The sequence below is a fragment of the Marmota monax genome, unplaced genomic scaffold (assembly GCF_021218885.2).
Source record: "Marmota monax isolate L192 unplaced genomic scaffold, Marmota_monax_Labrador192_F-V1.1 WCK01_AAM20220418_F8-fsc00397, whole genome shotgun sequence".
NCBI lineage: Eukaryota > Metazoa > Chordata > Mammalia > Rodentia > Sciuridae > Marmota > Marmota monax.
Window position 1 is genome coordinate 41380 of NW_026692162.1, and position 16607 is coordinate 57986.

Sequence of the window (16607 nt, forward strand, 5' to 3'; positions counted from 1 at the left end):
CAGAAGCAGCAGGCTCTTTGTGGAATCCCATTAACCCCAGTCTTGGCTGCAGCCAGCTCTAGACTAGCAGAGGACTGCTGGCCACTTGGGCAGATGAAAGACTTTGATCATTCTAAGTTGGGAGTTCTAGCTGTTGAAAGAACAGCTACCCTTTCTTAATGGCAGCAGGGTTCTGTCTTCTCTAGAAAGATGATTTTAAGCCTCCAAGCCTAAATTTGATTAATGTCACAGTTGTTTAAGGTTGAGGGGGGTCATCCATGCTTTGCCAATGAAAAGGCAAAGCTTATAGATGGTTCCTTATCTTATGCCTAGACTGAGTAAGCCAAGGCCAATGCCTGGGTCACTTGTAAGGAAACCTTGGGTGTCTGTTGTCTCAGATGTCCTGGTTTTAGCTTTTGTGTTCTGGGCATGCCAAGGCAATCCTCATGAAGCCAGGACTTTGTTCTCTCATGTATGACTTCATTTGCAGCACCTAGTACTGGGCCTGGCACCCAGTAGGTGCACAATAAATAGGTTGAACAAATTGAAATGTGCCTGGACCTTTGCATATGTTGTTGTCTAGTCCTGAAATGGTCTTCCCATCCTGATGCTATTCCAGTTGTCCTTAAGGTCATAGCTTAAAAGTCATCTTGAGCCAGTCAATGTCTAAACTGGAAAATAGAAATTATGACAGTTAATTTAATACAGGAAATGGCTAGATACATACTGAAAGATGAAAGAGAAAAGAGAGAACACTGCCTGTTGTGTAAATAAAGTTTTATTGGAACACAGTCATGTTCATTCATTTACTTGTTGTCCAGTTACATAGTAACTGCTCTGGATTAGCTCACACTTCTGCATAACAGACCACCCCAAAACTAGCTTCTTAACCCAGCCAACCTTCATTATCCTATTTTCTGTTGGCCTGGAAGCTGGGCAAGTCTTCATCCTCTGCCTAAGGATGCTTCATAAATCGACCACTGGGTGTCAGCTGAGGCTTTGGTCTCATCCAAGGTCCCACCTGAGGAAGGATCTGCTTCCAATCTCACTCGAGTGGTCATTGGCAGTCTCTTGTAGGCTCCTTGGACTGGAGACTTTAGTTTATCATTGTCATTGGCTGGAGGACCCCCTCGGTTCCTTGCCTGGTGGGCGTCTTTCTGGGACAGTTCACAACAATGTACCATGTTCATCAGAGCATGTGAGCAAGAGAAAAGCCATGACCAGGGCCACAGTGTCATTACTGAGTCTCAGAAGTCACTTCACCCCTGCTAGTAGGAGTGAGTCAGAAAGTCCGTCCCACCACTCCAGGAATGAGGGTCACACATAGACATGAACCAGGGTGGAGGGCCAAGCCCATTCCAGAGGCTAGCCCTGATGGGCAGAAAGAAGCTAATTACACCACAGGGCTGGAAGGATGGCAGCGAGGTTAGAGTTTTAGGAGGAGGGTTTGAGGAGGGTCCCCACTGAGTGTGACCCTGGCCAGCTGATACTGGGTACCGTGAGGCTGTTTCTAGGAATGTGAGGAGAACACCTGGAAACAGGAACTAATTACTCTTTCTGAAACCATTCGGTGCTGCCTGGGGTACCAGGAGAGCCACCAGTAGTAACAGCAACAGGGTGTCGGCTTGAGCTTCTATGATGGCTTGAATCACATCTCATCAGAGTTCACGTGAAGTGCCTTAGGATGTGACAACATTTGGAAACAGTCAATGCCGATACGGTTAGCTAAGAGGTGGATTTGGGAGGACCCAATCCAATACAGTGGGTGTCTTTCCATAAAGGAAAAACTTGGACAGAAACACACATGGAGAGAAGGACATGGGAACAGGAAGTCAGAGATCAGGGTGGCATTTCTACCAGCCCAGGATGCCAAGGGTTTCCAGCAGCCCTTGAGAAGCAAGGAAAGAGGTTTAGGACAGATTCTGTTCCTCATTCCTCTGAAGAAACAACCCTTGGGACACTTTGATCTTGGATTTCCAGTCTCCAGAATTGAGACAATAGAGTTCTGTAGTTAAAGCCCCCCACCAGCCTGTGGTACATAGTTGCCCCTTATCCATGATTTTGCTTTCCGTGAGTTCTCATAACCATGTCAACCATGGTCTGAACAATCCAGAAACAGGGTTTGTAAGTTTTGAATAACTTTGAGTACAGTATACTATTAAAATTGTTCTATTTTATTGTTATTGTTAACCTTGTAATCTTATTGTGCCTCGTTTATAAATTAAACTTTATCATAGGTAGGGTATATATTTTAAAAAAAAACCCAAACCTACACAGGGTTTGGTACTGTCCATGGTTTCGAGCATCCTTGGGGCTTTGATGGCATTCCATATGGTAATGGGGGCGGGGAGGCTACTGCACATTGCTATGCTCTGGGAAGCTAACACAGCCTCCTTCAGCCTTGAGGTCATCTCTGGAACCTTTTGTCTTACAGAACTACCATGGATGCTGGCTGTAGAGTCTCAGTCCAGCACGGCCATGTAGGACTTAGAAGGGTGGGTGGACACTGAGCCAGGGTTGTGTGAAGGCCAGCACATGTGTCTTTGGGGAAGGTCTTTGGTGACCTCCTCCACCCCCTCCACACAGGCCCTGTTGGGTCTCCACCTTTCTCTATGTCCATTTAGTCCCATGCACCACCTTCTCTCAGGCACTTACCATATCTCTTTGGTTGATTATCTCCTCCTCAAGGCCATGTATGAGCCTCATGAGGGCAGGTGCTCTCACTGTCTCCAATGTTAAGTGTGGTTTTTGGCACACAGAAGGTGGTTAGTTAATGGTCTTTGCATTGAATGAACAAATGCTGGTAGAAGCAGAGAAGGAGATGCTCCAAGACAGGGAGGTTGGGTTGAACCAGTTTGAACAGCCGTCACATCATATATGTGTCTCATTCAGTCCTGAAACTAACCCTGCATGCATGTACTTTTATGTTCATTTTGCTTATGAGAAAACTGGAGATCAAAGAGAGAAAATGACTTGCCCAAAGTCATCTAGATGACAAGTGGCAGAGCCTGGACTCAACCTCCTTTCAACTATCTAGTCTCCTTTTCTCTCACAGTTTTAGAGCCATCATGCATTAAGAACTTACATATCCCAGGAACTGGGTTGGATGCTATCAGCATGTCCCTGTCTCTGTTCACATTTTTATTAGCTATATCATCATTTGACCTTGTCATAGAGCACACAGTGCTGGCACAGAGCTGGAAACCAAATGGAACATTCCACCCAGATCCCACTCCACTGTGTAGCCAGACAGCTGAAATCCAACCAACGTGCCTCCACTATGAGTATTAATAGATTGTTGATAGATCTGATGGTTTCTTTAATTGATGGCTTCTGCCATTATTAAGGAAGAGACTTTTTACAAGGCTCACAACAATTATTAATCTTGGAAACAAGAGTGTAGATACAAATGTTATTTGTCCTTTTGCCAAGATAAATAAGCACATATGCTTTTAGTCAAAGTTGTAAGAATTTCTTTAGCAAATATTTCAGGACCTCTTGCATTTCTGATCCAGAAAAACTGTAAGCCTATAAATGTTTGTGGTTTTTATATGCTTTGTTTGGGATAATTTTTCAAATACTAGCATTCACGGGTATGTTTGGCAAAACCAAATAGACAAAGGGAAAACCATGTGTTCAAGAGCAGATGCTTTTCTTCCCTAAACCCCAAGATGAAGAGGAGGAAATGGAGTCTTTCAGGGGTGCTAGGCACTGGTGTTTTGTTACCAGACCATGCCTGTCATGCCTTCTCACAGTACGCCCTTCCTAGAGACAAAGCATTTTGCAAAAAAGAAATAACTTTCTCACAAGGTTGCCAAGTGTGAAGATGGGAGTCTCAGATGTCAAATCTGCCTCCCTGAGGCTAGGCTTGAGGGTCATTTATGGGATGAAGGAGCAGGTGGCAGTGATTGGCGGTGAAGCAGTCAGTGGTCTGTGCATGCACAGTCTACACTGGTGGCTCTTCATGAGTCATATTTTTGGAACAGGGTGGTGTCAGCTTGAGGTGAAGGTGAAGTTTTTAGGCTTCTGACATCAAAGTCACCTGTTAGATACTTTCAGGTCCAAATGAAGAGTCAATGGTTTTGACAGAGGTGTCCTTCACATCCCTGGTAAGTGACCTACTTATGGTTAAGACTCACACACTGGAGAGTCTTAACACATTGCTCAGCTGGTGGACATCCCAAAGGAGTGATTTTTAAGTGAACTAAAAGCTAGTAACTCAAAGCATATAAAACTGGAGGGTTTATTTGAGGTTTTCTTGGAGCCTCTGTGTGGTCTTTCATCTGCTGTGTCCCAAAAGGAGATGGGAGAGAATCCCCTCCTTCCCTTGTATGGGGTGGAGAAGCGGAGGGTGGTGGAGGCCTTTGTGAACACAGCATATTCCTAGACTTGCTCAAAACCAAATCTCTGTGATGAAGGAAGTAAAATGCTTTGACTCTAAGACACTCAGACTCCCATGGTCAATATCACTAAGGAGGATATTGCACACTGAATAAAACCGACCATGCAGGGGATTCAGTTTCATTTTGTTGCATATGGATGGAAGGAGACCCTCATTGTTATACAAAATTACATATAAGAGGTTGTGAGGGGAATGGGAAAATAAACAAGGAGAGAAATGAATTACAGTAGATGGGGTAGAGAGAGAAGATGGGAGGGGAGGGGAGGGGGGATAGTTGAGGATAGGAAAGGTAGCAGAATACAACAGTTACTAATATGGCATTATGTAAAAATGTGGATGTATAACCGATGTGATTCTGCAATCTGTATTTGGGGTAAAAATGGGAGTTCATAACCCACTTGAATCTAATGTATGAAATATGATATGTCAAGAGCTTTGTAATGTTTTGAACAACCAATAAGAAAAAAAACAGACCATGCTTCAACCTTCATGTGATAATACTGATCACTTAAAAAGTATTGAGGGATACATACTTTTAAAATATTTTACTGTGCATTATTTGATCCAGGATGCTTGAAAAAGCATAAATAGGGATTCCTAAGTAAGTCTTTAAGGCACAGAACCTATGATAAATATCTTGTAATGTGGACAAGATACCAAGTCACTTACATCAAATATATTTGATTAAAAATACTTTGATTAAACCAAAAATAAATGTTGATAAATGAATTTGGAACATTGTATGATGTGTTTTTATTTTATTTTTAAATGTTTGGTTGTTTGGGTTGAACTCAGGGGTGTTTTACCTCTGCACTATATCCTTGGTATATAGTTTGTTTATTTTTTTATTTATGAGGCAGGCTCTCACTAAGTTGCCAGTGCTGGCTTAAAACTTGCTATCTGTCTGAGTTAGACTCCTGTGTCACCTGGAGTACAGGTGTGTGACCTAATGCCCTGCTAATGTTTTGTTTTTGATACCGGGTTAAACTCAGAGGCACTCAACCATTAAGCCACGTCCTCACATTTTTTGTATTTTATCTAGAGACAGGGTCTCACTGAGTTGCTTAGGGCCTCACTTATGTTTTTTTTTTTAATTTTTTATTGTTGGCTGTTCAAAACATTACATAGTTCTTGATATATCATATTTCACAATTTGATTCAAGTGGGTTATGAGCTCCCATTTTTACCCCATATACAGATTGCAGTATCACATCAGTTACACATCCATTGATTTACATATTGCCATACTAGTGTCTGTTGTATTCTGCTGCCTTTCCTATCCTCTACTATCCCCCTTCCCCTCCCCTCCCCTCCCCTCCCCTCTTCTCTCTCTGCCCCCTCTACTGACATTCGTTTGTCCCCCTTATATTATTTTTCCCCTTCCCCTCACTTCCTCTTGTATGTACTTTTGTATAACTCTGAGGGTCTCCTTCCATTTCCATGCATTTTCCCTTCTCTCTCCCTTTCCCTCCCACCTCTCATCCCTGTTTAATGTTAATCTTCTTCTCATGCTCTTCGACCCTACTCTGTTCTTAGTTACTCTCCTTATATCAAAGAAGACATTTGGCATTTGTTTTTTAGGGATTGGCTAGCTTCACTTAGCATAATCTGCTCTAATGCCATCCATTTCCCTGTAAATTCTATGATTTTGTCATTTTTTAATGCAGAGTAATACTCCATTGTGTATAAATGCCACATTTTTTTTATCCATTCATCCATTGAAGGGCATCTAGGTTGGTTCCACAGTCTAGCTATTGTGAATTGTGCTGCTATGAACATCGATGTAGCAGTGTCCCTGTAGCATGCTCTTTTTAGGTCTTTAGGGAATAGACCGAGAAGGGGAATAGCTGGGTCAAATGGTGGCTCCATTCCCAGCTTTCCAAGAAATCTCCATACTGCTTTCCAAATTGGCTGCACCAATTTGCAGTCCCACCAGCAATGTACAAGTGTACCCTTTTCCCCACATCCTCGCCAGCACTTGTTGTTGTTTGACTTCCTAATGGCTGCCAATCTAACTGGAGTGAGATGGTATCTTAGGGTGGTTTTGATTTGCATTTCTCTGAGTGCTAGAGATGGTGAGCATTTTTTCATGTACTTGTTGATTGATTGTATGTCCTCCTCTGAGAAGTGTCTGTTCAGGTCCTTGGCCGATTTGTTGATTGGGTTGTTTGTTATCTTATTGTCTAATTTTTTGAGTTCTTTGTATACTCTGGATATTAGGGCTCTATCTGAAGTGTGAGGAGTAAAGATTTGTTCCCAGGATGTAGGCTCTCTATTTACCCCTCTTATTGTGTCTTTTGCTGAGAAAAAACTTTTTAGTTTGAGTAAGTCCCATTTGTTGATTCTAGTTATTAACTTTTGTGCTATGGGTGTCCTATTGAGGAATTTGGAGCCCGACCCCACAGTATGTAGATCGTAGCCAACTTTTTCTTCTATCAGACGGCGTGTCTCTGATTTGATATCAAGCTCCTTGATCCATTTTGAATTCACTTTTGTGCATGGCGAGAGAAAGGGATTCAGTTTCATTTTGTTGCATATGGATTTCCAGTTTTCCCAGCACCATTTGTTGAAGATGCTATCCTTCCTCCATTGCATGCTTTTAGCCCCTTTATCAAATATAAGGTAGTCACTTATGTATTTTTAAACCACAGAAATAAAGGCCTCTATGTGCTTGTGTACTTTTGCTGACAATCAAGGAGCTCTACACTCTTCATGTCATTTTCTCATGTGGCCAGCAGGGGGGCAGTGCCTGACTTCCTGCCTCCATGACACTGCCTATTGCAGAAGGTTTGCAAGTTTTGTCATCTAGAGAACACGTTTAATAATGTAGATCATTTGTCTAAAAATACTTATTTGCTTTTATTCTTTATTATGATTTGGAAGCTGATGAATATCTTCTACAAGAAACAAACACATGGTCATCCACTAGCTGGAAGATGTGCCTGTGTCACCCGAAGACATGAAAAATGATGGGTCTACCCCACATCTCTGTTTGCATCTCCCTTCTTTCTCCATCCATCATGTCCAACATCCATGTAAAACATCTCATCACAGTTAGATATTATGTATCACACATTTCTTCTGTCGTGTTGTTCTTTTCATGATGGGAATCTTCACTGGAATGTGATCTACTCCTCAGAGACGGAATGTAACAGAAATGACGAGGTCCTATGACAGGCCATCTGCAAGAGTTCTCATTGGACCTTTGTCAAATGGTAGATCTCATGGTTAGTATGGTGAGGTCTGGCACACACTGTCCACTATCCCCAAAACTCTGAGCTTTCTCTTCCCTGGGAAAGTTTTGCTAAAATCCTTTATGTTATGAAAGAACATCAGGTCAGAATAATGAGATTGGTGAGAGAGAGAAGGTTATGATTTTAATCACCTGTACACAAGAGTTTATCACTCTGCATTGTGTTACGATCCTTGGTGTCCCTCCCAGACAGTGACCTCAGAGCAGAGTCTATGCCTTAGTTCCAATTCTATCTCAAAGAGCAGTTGCTAAATACTGATGAATGAATTAACTTCCTTGAGACCCATGGTCTGACAGTTTGGAGAACCTTATTGGAATTTAGTTAGTGAAGCTATTCTGAGGGATACTCTAATGGTGGATATATGTTTATTACACATTTGTCCAAACCAATATAATACTAAGATTGAGTCCTGTGTAAACTAGTTTACACTAGAGATAATGTTTTTTTTTTCCAATTCACCAATTGTAACAAATACATCAAATTTGGTGAGAGGTGTTGATAATGGGCAAGATTGTATATGTGTGGGGTAGATGGTTTATGGGATATCTCTTTGCCTTCTGCTCAGTGTGAGGAGCCACATTGAGTTACCACGGCTTCCAGTCCTGATGCACCAGGACTGGAAGGGATCTGAAAGATCACTGTAGTCTGGCAAGGAAGTTCCATGACTCGTGACTCGGTCTTTTCCCTCACTCAGATAGCAAGGCCAGTCTTCTGGCATACCCCTGGGGTTGAGCTACACTCACCTATTCTTTTTGTAACCCTACCCCTTTGCCCTGTTTGGGATAGAATGTTCCACAGAAACTCCCTTTGTGTGTCCCCTTCTCTTGCTCTGCCTTTGCGTGTGGCCTTCCTAGATGTCAGGCAACCTGCCAACAGCAGACATCACAATTAGACTCAATCCCCTGAAACCTGACCCTTTATCTCATTTGAATGGATTCTTCCCAATAAGAGGGTTCAGCATGTGATCCCCTCTCTCTTTCCATGGACCCCTAAGGTCAGAGAAGCCACCACAGGACCTAAAGAAAAAGGCATTTCTCTGTCTCTGTGTGATTATTTTGTGCAGCCCAGTTCACCTGGAGTGACCCTGAGTGTTTAGTCATGGAACACAACAGCTCAGTTTTACTGTGAACCCAAAAATGTTCTAGGAAATAAAGTCTATTTTAAAAAATTCTATGGCACAACTAGTTTAAAAGCTAGAAGAATAAAACACAGAAACATCGTAAGGAAACTAAAATTAGAATGACCAAATTGTAATAAAAAAGAACAGAACTGAAGTTGCAAAAATACTCCCAAAGACATTGGACATATCTGAGAAGAGGCCCCCAGAATACAGAGAAAAGATGTAACAGAGGAAACAATGTGAAAGGAGTTTACAGATGCACCGTAGAGACAATCCTCCTCCTCCTCCTCCTCCATTCAGTGATAAATATGCATCACATATAAGGATGTCATTTCAACAGAGCTCTGCAACAAAAACCATGCTGAGAAATACACTAGAAAACTTTCCTAAACTGGGTAAAACAAAACTATGCTCTTATCATTATTTTGATTTCCTCTATTCACCTTCAATTAGTGTGAACTCTTTGATCATGCCAACCTCTTAGTGTAAACACAACTCATTGTGAGAGTGAGGTGAGGTTCAGTGACATAGAGCTCTTGCCTCTCATGTGCAAAGCCCTGGGTTGGCTTCCTGGTACTTCATAGATAGATAGATAGATAGGAAGAAATAATTTCATTGTACCTTGGTTTTCCCTTTTAAAAGACATTGTTTTCTTGATAGATTTAAAAATGTTTATTTTGTCTTCTGTGAACTGCCTTTGCCCTTTTTCAAAAACTTCTCTTTTGTTGACTTAGCAAGATGCTTGGGGAAGTGGGTAAGGTTGGTTATAAAGTCAAAATTGTTGATGGAGATGCTCAGGGTGGAAATCAGTTCCCTTATGCTAATTCATCATTCTTTTTATTTTTGAAAATGGTATGGCTATGCTTTTGTAAAGGAGGCTCATTAAGGTTCTGTGTTCAAACCTCCTAGTTTGAGTAGTCCCCTTCTGCCGTGTTGCACATGACTAAAACACTCGGGGTCACTCCAGGGGAACTTGGCTGCACAAAATAACCATGCAAGAGACAGAAATTCCTTTTTCTTCGGGGGTGCTGTGACGGCTCCTCTGACCTTAAGGGTTCACAGAACGTGTAAGAGAGAGAGAGAGAGAGAGAGAGAGAGAGACCGCACTTGCTGACCCCTCTTATTGAGGAGAAGTCATTCAAATGAGGCAAGAGGTCAGTTTCAAGGGGCTGAGTCTAGCTTTATGATGACTGACATCTAGGAAGTCTACACCCAAGGGCACAGTAAAAGAAGGGGACACACAAAAGGCATTTCCATGGAACACCTATCCCAAACAGGGCAAAGGGTAAACATCACAAAAGAACAGGTGAGCATAGCTCAACCCATGGGGATGTAGGAAGGCACATCCATGCATGAAGACACATTTGCTCGACCCTAAAGATCAGGGCTACCGTCTATGGTTACCTAGGCAACCAGATCACAAAGTGACCGGCAATGCCACACCAATCATAAGGGGAGACAAATGATGGTCACATACTATGTCGGCCTCCCACACCCTTCTCTTCAGTGTGAGCTGGATTTAGTGTCTCTCAGGTGACCTATAGAACATGACAAAAGTTCATGTGGTGTCACCTCCAAGATTTATTTCTGAAATGACTGTGAATAACATCTCATTCTCTCCTCTTCCTTACTTCCTTCCTTCCCTTCTTCCTTCTTTCCTCCTCCTCCTCCTCCTCCTCCTCTTCTTCTTCACTTCTTTCTTCCTTTTTTCTTCTCTTCCTCATCCTTCCTTTTCCTCTTTCTTTGTTTCCTTTTTCTTGCCTCCCTAGGATCTGTGGTTCTGGGGAAGCTGTTGCTCTCTATGTCACTCCCTATGGAGAGGCTCACAAGTCTTATGACAGAGAGGACAATGGAGAGGGCAGAAATGAGGCCTCTGTCCTACCTGAGTCCCACCTGTAGCCATGCGGCAGAGATTGAGAACAGACCTTGCCATAACTAAGCATCAGCTGAGTCTGTGGCCCCAGCCTCATAAGAGATGGTGGAAGCCTCCAGCTGAGGCCTCTTGCATTTCTGATCTAGATAAACTAAGCCTACAAATGTTTGTGGTTTTATATGCTTTGTGTGGGATAATTTTTCAAATACTAGCATGTCACAGGTATGTTTGGCAAAACCCAAGGTTCTAACCCTTCCCTTGCCCATCCCTCCCCTCCTCTTATGTGTCCTCCTCTCATGTGTCTTCCCTCTACCCTCCCCACCCAGGACCCCATTTATCAGCTCTAGGCATCAATGTCACCACAGTAAGGCCTTTTCAGATGGCTCCATGTGGTGACTGCAGCCCTCCCTAAGAGCCCTGTGCTTTCCTTTGATATAACTCTTGGTCTTTTCTTCCAGTTATAATTCTCTAGTGATTTGTCCCTCTTCTTCTCCAGATTAGAGCTCCTGGAAGGCAGAGACCACATTGTTCTTTTTCTTTGCAGTTCGCAGGCCTAACTCAGCACATGGAACAAGGTCAGCACTTGGCGAATAGTGATTGGATAGATGAGAGGATCTGGAAACCTGTTGGAGCAGGTGCCAGTCAGTGAGCAGCTCAGATAGTGGAGATGGATGCTCCTCCTAGGAGGTGCCGTTCTGTGTGGTGGCAGGGAAATGGCCACAGAGCCCTCTGGTGGCTCTTCCTGACTGTGGGTGCTCCAGGAGAGCACAGTGGGCTCAGTCTCCCCTGGGTGGCTAGTGGTCACTGTACACTGTGGAAGAAAAACTGCCACAGGAAACAGGCTTTGCTGCAGTGACATCTAGGCCTCAGTTTAACAAATGCCTGGGGACAAAAATGGGGCCTGAAGGACCAGGGACATTAAAGGGACTTTTCCATTCCTCTACTGGCCACACTCACCTGGGAGTCATTGTCCTCACAAAGCCTTTTCATCACTGCCAGGACAAGGACTTGGGTTCCAGTTCCACATGGGTCCCCGAGACTCCAATAAGGTGGTCTTTCTCCTCCTCCAAGGATGAGTGGTCCCTTAGGGCACCATTCTGCTGTGGCCCACATCTGTCTTCCTGTCTTCTCTGCCCTCTGTTGGCCCTCCAGGGGGCAGAAAGCTTCCACCAAGGGCCAGAGCACAGTGTCACACCAAGGGAAGCTCAGATTGGGGAGCCTGTGGGACCTTGTGATGACCTACTCCAAGCTCCAGACTTTGTAGAGAAGGAAACTGAGGCCCTGGACCATGTTCTCCCCTTCCTGTCTTTTGGGGCTTTATTTGGTTTGTGTTTGGGGCTGTACTGGGTTAGAGCTCAGGGCCTCCACCATGCCAGCAACGCTAGACCACTGAGATACCCCAGAGCCACTCTGTTGCCCCGTGTGATGGTCCAGATTCAGCAGATCCCTGGGGCGGGTAAAGTGGAAGGGCAACAATTAAAAGGGCTAAATGGATCCAGTCAAGGCCAAACGCCTTAAGAGAATGGACCGCCAGACTTCCTATTTCCAATCACCCTCCATTTTTTCTTTGTATACCTTTTGGTCTCATTGTCATTGTACCCGTTGGTCTTGCCATCTTTCCTAGACATACCCGTTTAGAGTGGAAATGCCCCCTGGCAGTGAGTTTTCCCTCTCTTAACAGTTTGCATAGCCATCCTGTGGTCAGGAGCACTTGGTCGGCCACTTTCAGCTTGATCGAAGATTATTTTCTCTCCGGGTCTTGATTAAAATCAAGTCATCAGGCTGGAAGTGATGAATGCAAATTCTAGAATGAGAACCTGTGCAATGGTTTATAATAATCATACCACCAAAAAAAAATATATAGATAGGTCACTTTTGGGGACTTATGAGAAGCCCCTTAGCTTCTCTAGTGTCATCTGCCAGGGTGGGTCAGAGTCTTGCTGACCATATGCAGCTTCCCTTGGAAGCATCAGGGACATTTCATCCAGTGTGCTAGTTTCACCAGTCTTAAAGTAGGAGTACTGGGTTTTATATTTAGTGTATATAACTTTAAAGTTATTTACCCCTTCCATTTCATTGGGGCCAGTATTAGTATTGGAAGTCACCTGTGTGGGAATACCTGCGAGGAGGCACACAAAGAACAGACACAGACACAAATAGTGCCAGCAGACAGGAGGAGCAGAGAGGAGTGAGGTGAAGTGGTGAAGAAGAAGTGCAGAAGTGGGGGGTCTGCCCCTCCCTGCCAGGAGTTTATTCACTCCAAGAACACCTACCTCCTGTTACCATGATGATATTCTAATTAGTATTTCTTTAGCCTGAATTCTAAATACTAAGTAATTAGTATTTCTTTAACCTTAGCTAACTGAGATAAGGTCCAGGTTAAGAGAAACACAGAGCCCCTTCTCTCCAAGGACATTGCTAAGGAAACCATCCAGTGCCTGCATAGTTGTCTTATTACCTCAGAGGGAGAAGGCTGGGCATTTCCATCGTGGGAATCAGGGGAAACCTGTGAAGGACATGCTATGGCAGCCACCCATCCTGTGCCTTTGCACAGGAGTTTCCCAGTCACCAGGTATTACCTAGCAGCCAGGCATCCTGTGTCTTTGCATAGAAACTTCCTAGTCACTAATAATGTCACAATCATGAAGTTTGTAGACCCCAATCCCAAACACAGAATTCCCACACAGGCTTATATTTTTTTCTGTCCTATAGATGATGGCTTTTTTTTTAAATTCACTTAGGTTGTTCTGTCTTAAAGAAAGAATACTTCTTTAAAACACTAATAGGCAAAAGTTATAAAGTTCTATGAGAATACATAATGAAAATAACAAGACTGAAAACTTTTAGTTTGTATAACAGCTGTGAACCAAGAAACATAATTTCTACAATAATACTAATGTATCTTTGGTATCTAGTTTGCTTCCACAAAGACTCATAAATAACTCAATCACATGAAATCCTTTAAAAATTTCACTTTACTTACAAATTTATTACTACCTTAAATATTTTCAAATGATTTACCCAAACCTTTGTTTTGCTTATATCCCTATTTTGAGATCACAGAAATCTTTACAACAAAAATCTATCATTTGAACACAACATTGTTGAGGACCACAGCTGAGTGGTGATGACGAATGGCATTTTGCCAGAAGGGAGTGGCTTCGGGTGCCCGCTGTTTTGGAGTTCTCGGGGATTCCTGGGGAGTTCGTGTTGGTTGGTGAAGTTCTGCTTGAGGGAGTTCCGATTGGTTGGTGTGTGGTGTTCCTGAGAGGGCTGCGTGGGTGGCATGGGGGGGGGGAGTTCGGAAATAAAGTTTGTTCCTGCTTGAGTGGCTCCTGATTTGTGCCCAGCCAGACTGCGGCACAACATGAACTCCTATCATGGAGTAGGGTGAGAGGCAGACACTAATCTCAGGTAACATGGGGCTCTTGACATCTAACACCACACCAGATAAATGGCCACAAGATAAACACTCCCACAGGTATTTTGTCTGGTTTCTCTGCTAGAGAACTGACACACAGCTGTTTACCAAACCTCTCCCTTTCCTGCACTGCACTCTCTGCAGGCAAAGAAGCTGTGGCAGGCAGGCAGGCTGGTAACCTCTGACACTGTTCTTAAAGCCACCAATTGATCCTCTGCTGACCATATCACACTGTCTCAATCTGAATCCAAACAAGTTTGTATCAAAGTCCACATCCTTTCTGCATTTTCAGTAATGCACCTGGGCATATTATCTGAATTACTATAGTACAGCACCCAACTCTCTGATAAGTCCCATCCCTCTTTAAGGAAACAAAGAAACCTTTTAATAACAAGTTCTAGAAACTGCATCAACTATACCTTCTTCATTCTAAGTATAACATAACTCTATTTAGAGTTTAAATTCCCCATTCTTAACGTCAAGCTATCTTAAAGATTCCTCCCTCCTCTCTCTCTCTTTAACTTGACGAATGCACATTTTTCTGTGAAGGAGAGGCTGAGCATTCACCTGACATTCTTTCTTCTGAATTCCTCTCCAGGGTCCTGTTCTAGGTGCCAGTTGTCACCCATGACCTGCGTGGGGAGGAAATAAGTAACTCTCTGAGTGTGAGCCCTCTGGAAGTAAAAAGTCTGAAAAAGTAATATCAAGAAATGAAGCAAAGTACTCAGGAAAATATTTACAAAGCCGGGCATGATAGGTGGGAGAGACCTGATGGGTCTAATCCTAACAAAGTGTAAGGGTCCGGCGAACGTTGGAGGAAGAGACCACCAAGAGACCGACTCATGCAACCACAAAAGGGGGTTTATTGAGGATCCAGCATGCTGGGGCTCCGTGCTCACTCAAGAAGGAAGAGCGGCCAAGAGCCCCGAGCAGGGGTTAAGCAGTGCTTAAGTACACTTTTTGGGGAGGGCGGGGGCTTTTCATACATCAGAGCAAATCATCATGAGGCGCAGGAAAATCAAACAACAATTCTCAAACATGATTAGTACATTCATTGGCAGGAACAGGTCAGGCGGGGGTGATAGGTCAGTTCTAAAGCGGGGTACACATTCAAACTGATTGGTTTAGGCCCTGAGATGCCTACGTGCCAAGCTGCACAGGGTCCTAGGTTATTTAACAACTAAATGGTCAGGGGGAATATCTACTGGGCAGTCCCGTGAATTGTCCTAACAGCTACAGGAATTTCAGGTTTTGAGTGTAGCATAGGAACTTAACAATACCTGATCCTTTACATTTTAACTCAGGCTTTGAAGCTTAGAAACTTTACAATGCCTGGTCTTTAACTTCAGTTTCTTTTATCCTTTCAAAAGGGGACAAGCCTGGAAATGCTTTATTTATAGTGAAACACACCAAAGAAATTTGTTGTGGGGAGGTAAACAAGAAGGGAGAAGCTATGAGGAAATTGGCCTGATTGGGGACTTACCATTTGGGCTGTCATTCTTCCTCCTTCAGGTAGCTGGTGCCACAGGGGTAGTTGGTGCACTGTGTCTCTCTCTATCTCTGGGGAGTTGCATTTGAACATGGGGCTGTCCAAGCCAATAAATTCCATGGTATCACAGCATTCTCTTTCAGCAGGACATTTTCCAAGGCAATGAAGCAGCCTCAGATTGATGAGATTACCCTGAGAGTTCTCTTAGGGGCACACCTCTGCTTCAAAATGGTTTAGACATGCTCAAAGTTTACTTGTGGTATCCCACTGATATCTCGTCCCCAGGGCTTGTCTTGTCACTGGGAAAGAATGTATTGGGAGAGGATCGAAGTTATCAATGTGTTGTCTTCTTGCTCATTCCCTCTTCCCAGGCGACACTATTTTGGGGTTTGTCATTTTCCATATCTTACACCAACATTCTCTCCTGCAAAGTCAGAGAGGGATTAATAAATTTCACTCCAACAAAGCCTTTTTCCTCCGTCCAGCAGCTGTTCCATCCACTTTTAACTGGTTGACATGCCCCAGAATTTTTTTTCAGGTTTTTAGAAATATTTTTAGTTGTATATGAACATGATAACTTTATTTATTTATTTATATTTATGTGGTGCTGAGGATGGAACCCAGTGCCTCACATGGGCTAGGCAACTGCTCTACCACTGAGCCACAGCCCCAGTGTTAGGATGGCCTTAGGCCTGAACTTAAGCAACTCCATTTTAAAAAACTCCAGTTTGAAACCTGCAGTCTCAGCAGGCACACCCACAGAGCCCTCCAGTATGGCCACAAACAAGTTACTTCCCCTCACCCTGATAAACAGAGTGAAGCCCCTGGTAGGCTGTCCTAGCCTGATAAGAGGGAAAGGTGAGAAGATCAGGGTGGAGACCACCAGACCAGGGTAAATGATGTCACTGAGAAATCTGGTAGTAGCTGATAAGGATTGAAAGGGGGGTCAAAATCCCCCATATTTAGTATAAATGATAGAGCAAATGAATAGGGATTAAGCCAACTGAAACAAGGACCTGACATCCCATCACTTGTCATTATTCCAGAGCCTCTGCGTGATCCTCACCCC

General features: G+C 43.5%; 1 long non-coding RNA gene across 1 annotated transcript; it reads right to left on the reverse strand.

Annotated features, from left to right (window-relative positions):
- Positions 1-6258: 6258 nt before the first annotated feature.
- Positions 6259-15959, reverse strand: LOC124076530 (uncharacterized). The gene is made up of 3 exons (XR_006846377.2): positions 15533-15959; positions 11586-12410; positions 6259-7584 (listed from the first exon to the last, which is right to left on the reverse strand). It is a non-coding gene; the product is annotated as an uncharacterized LOC124076530 (long non-coding RNA).
- Between the last annotated feature and the right edge of the window lie 648 nt (positions 15960-16607).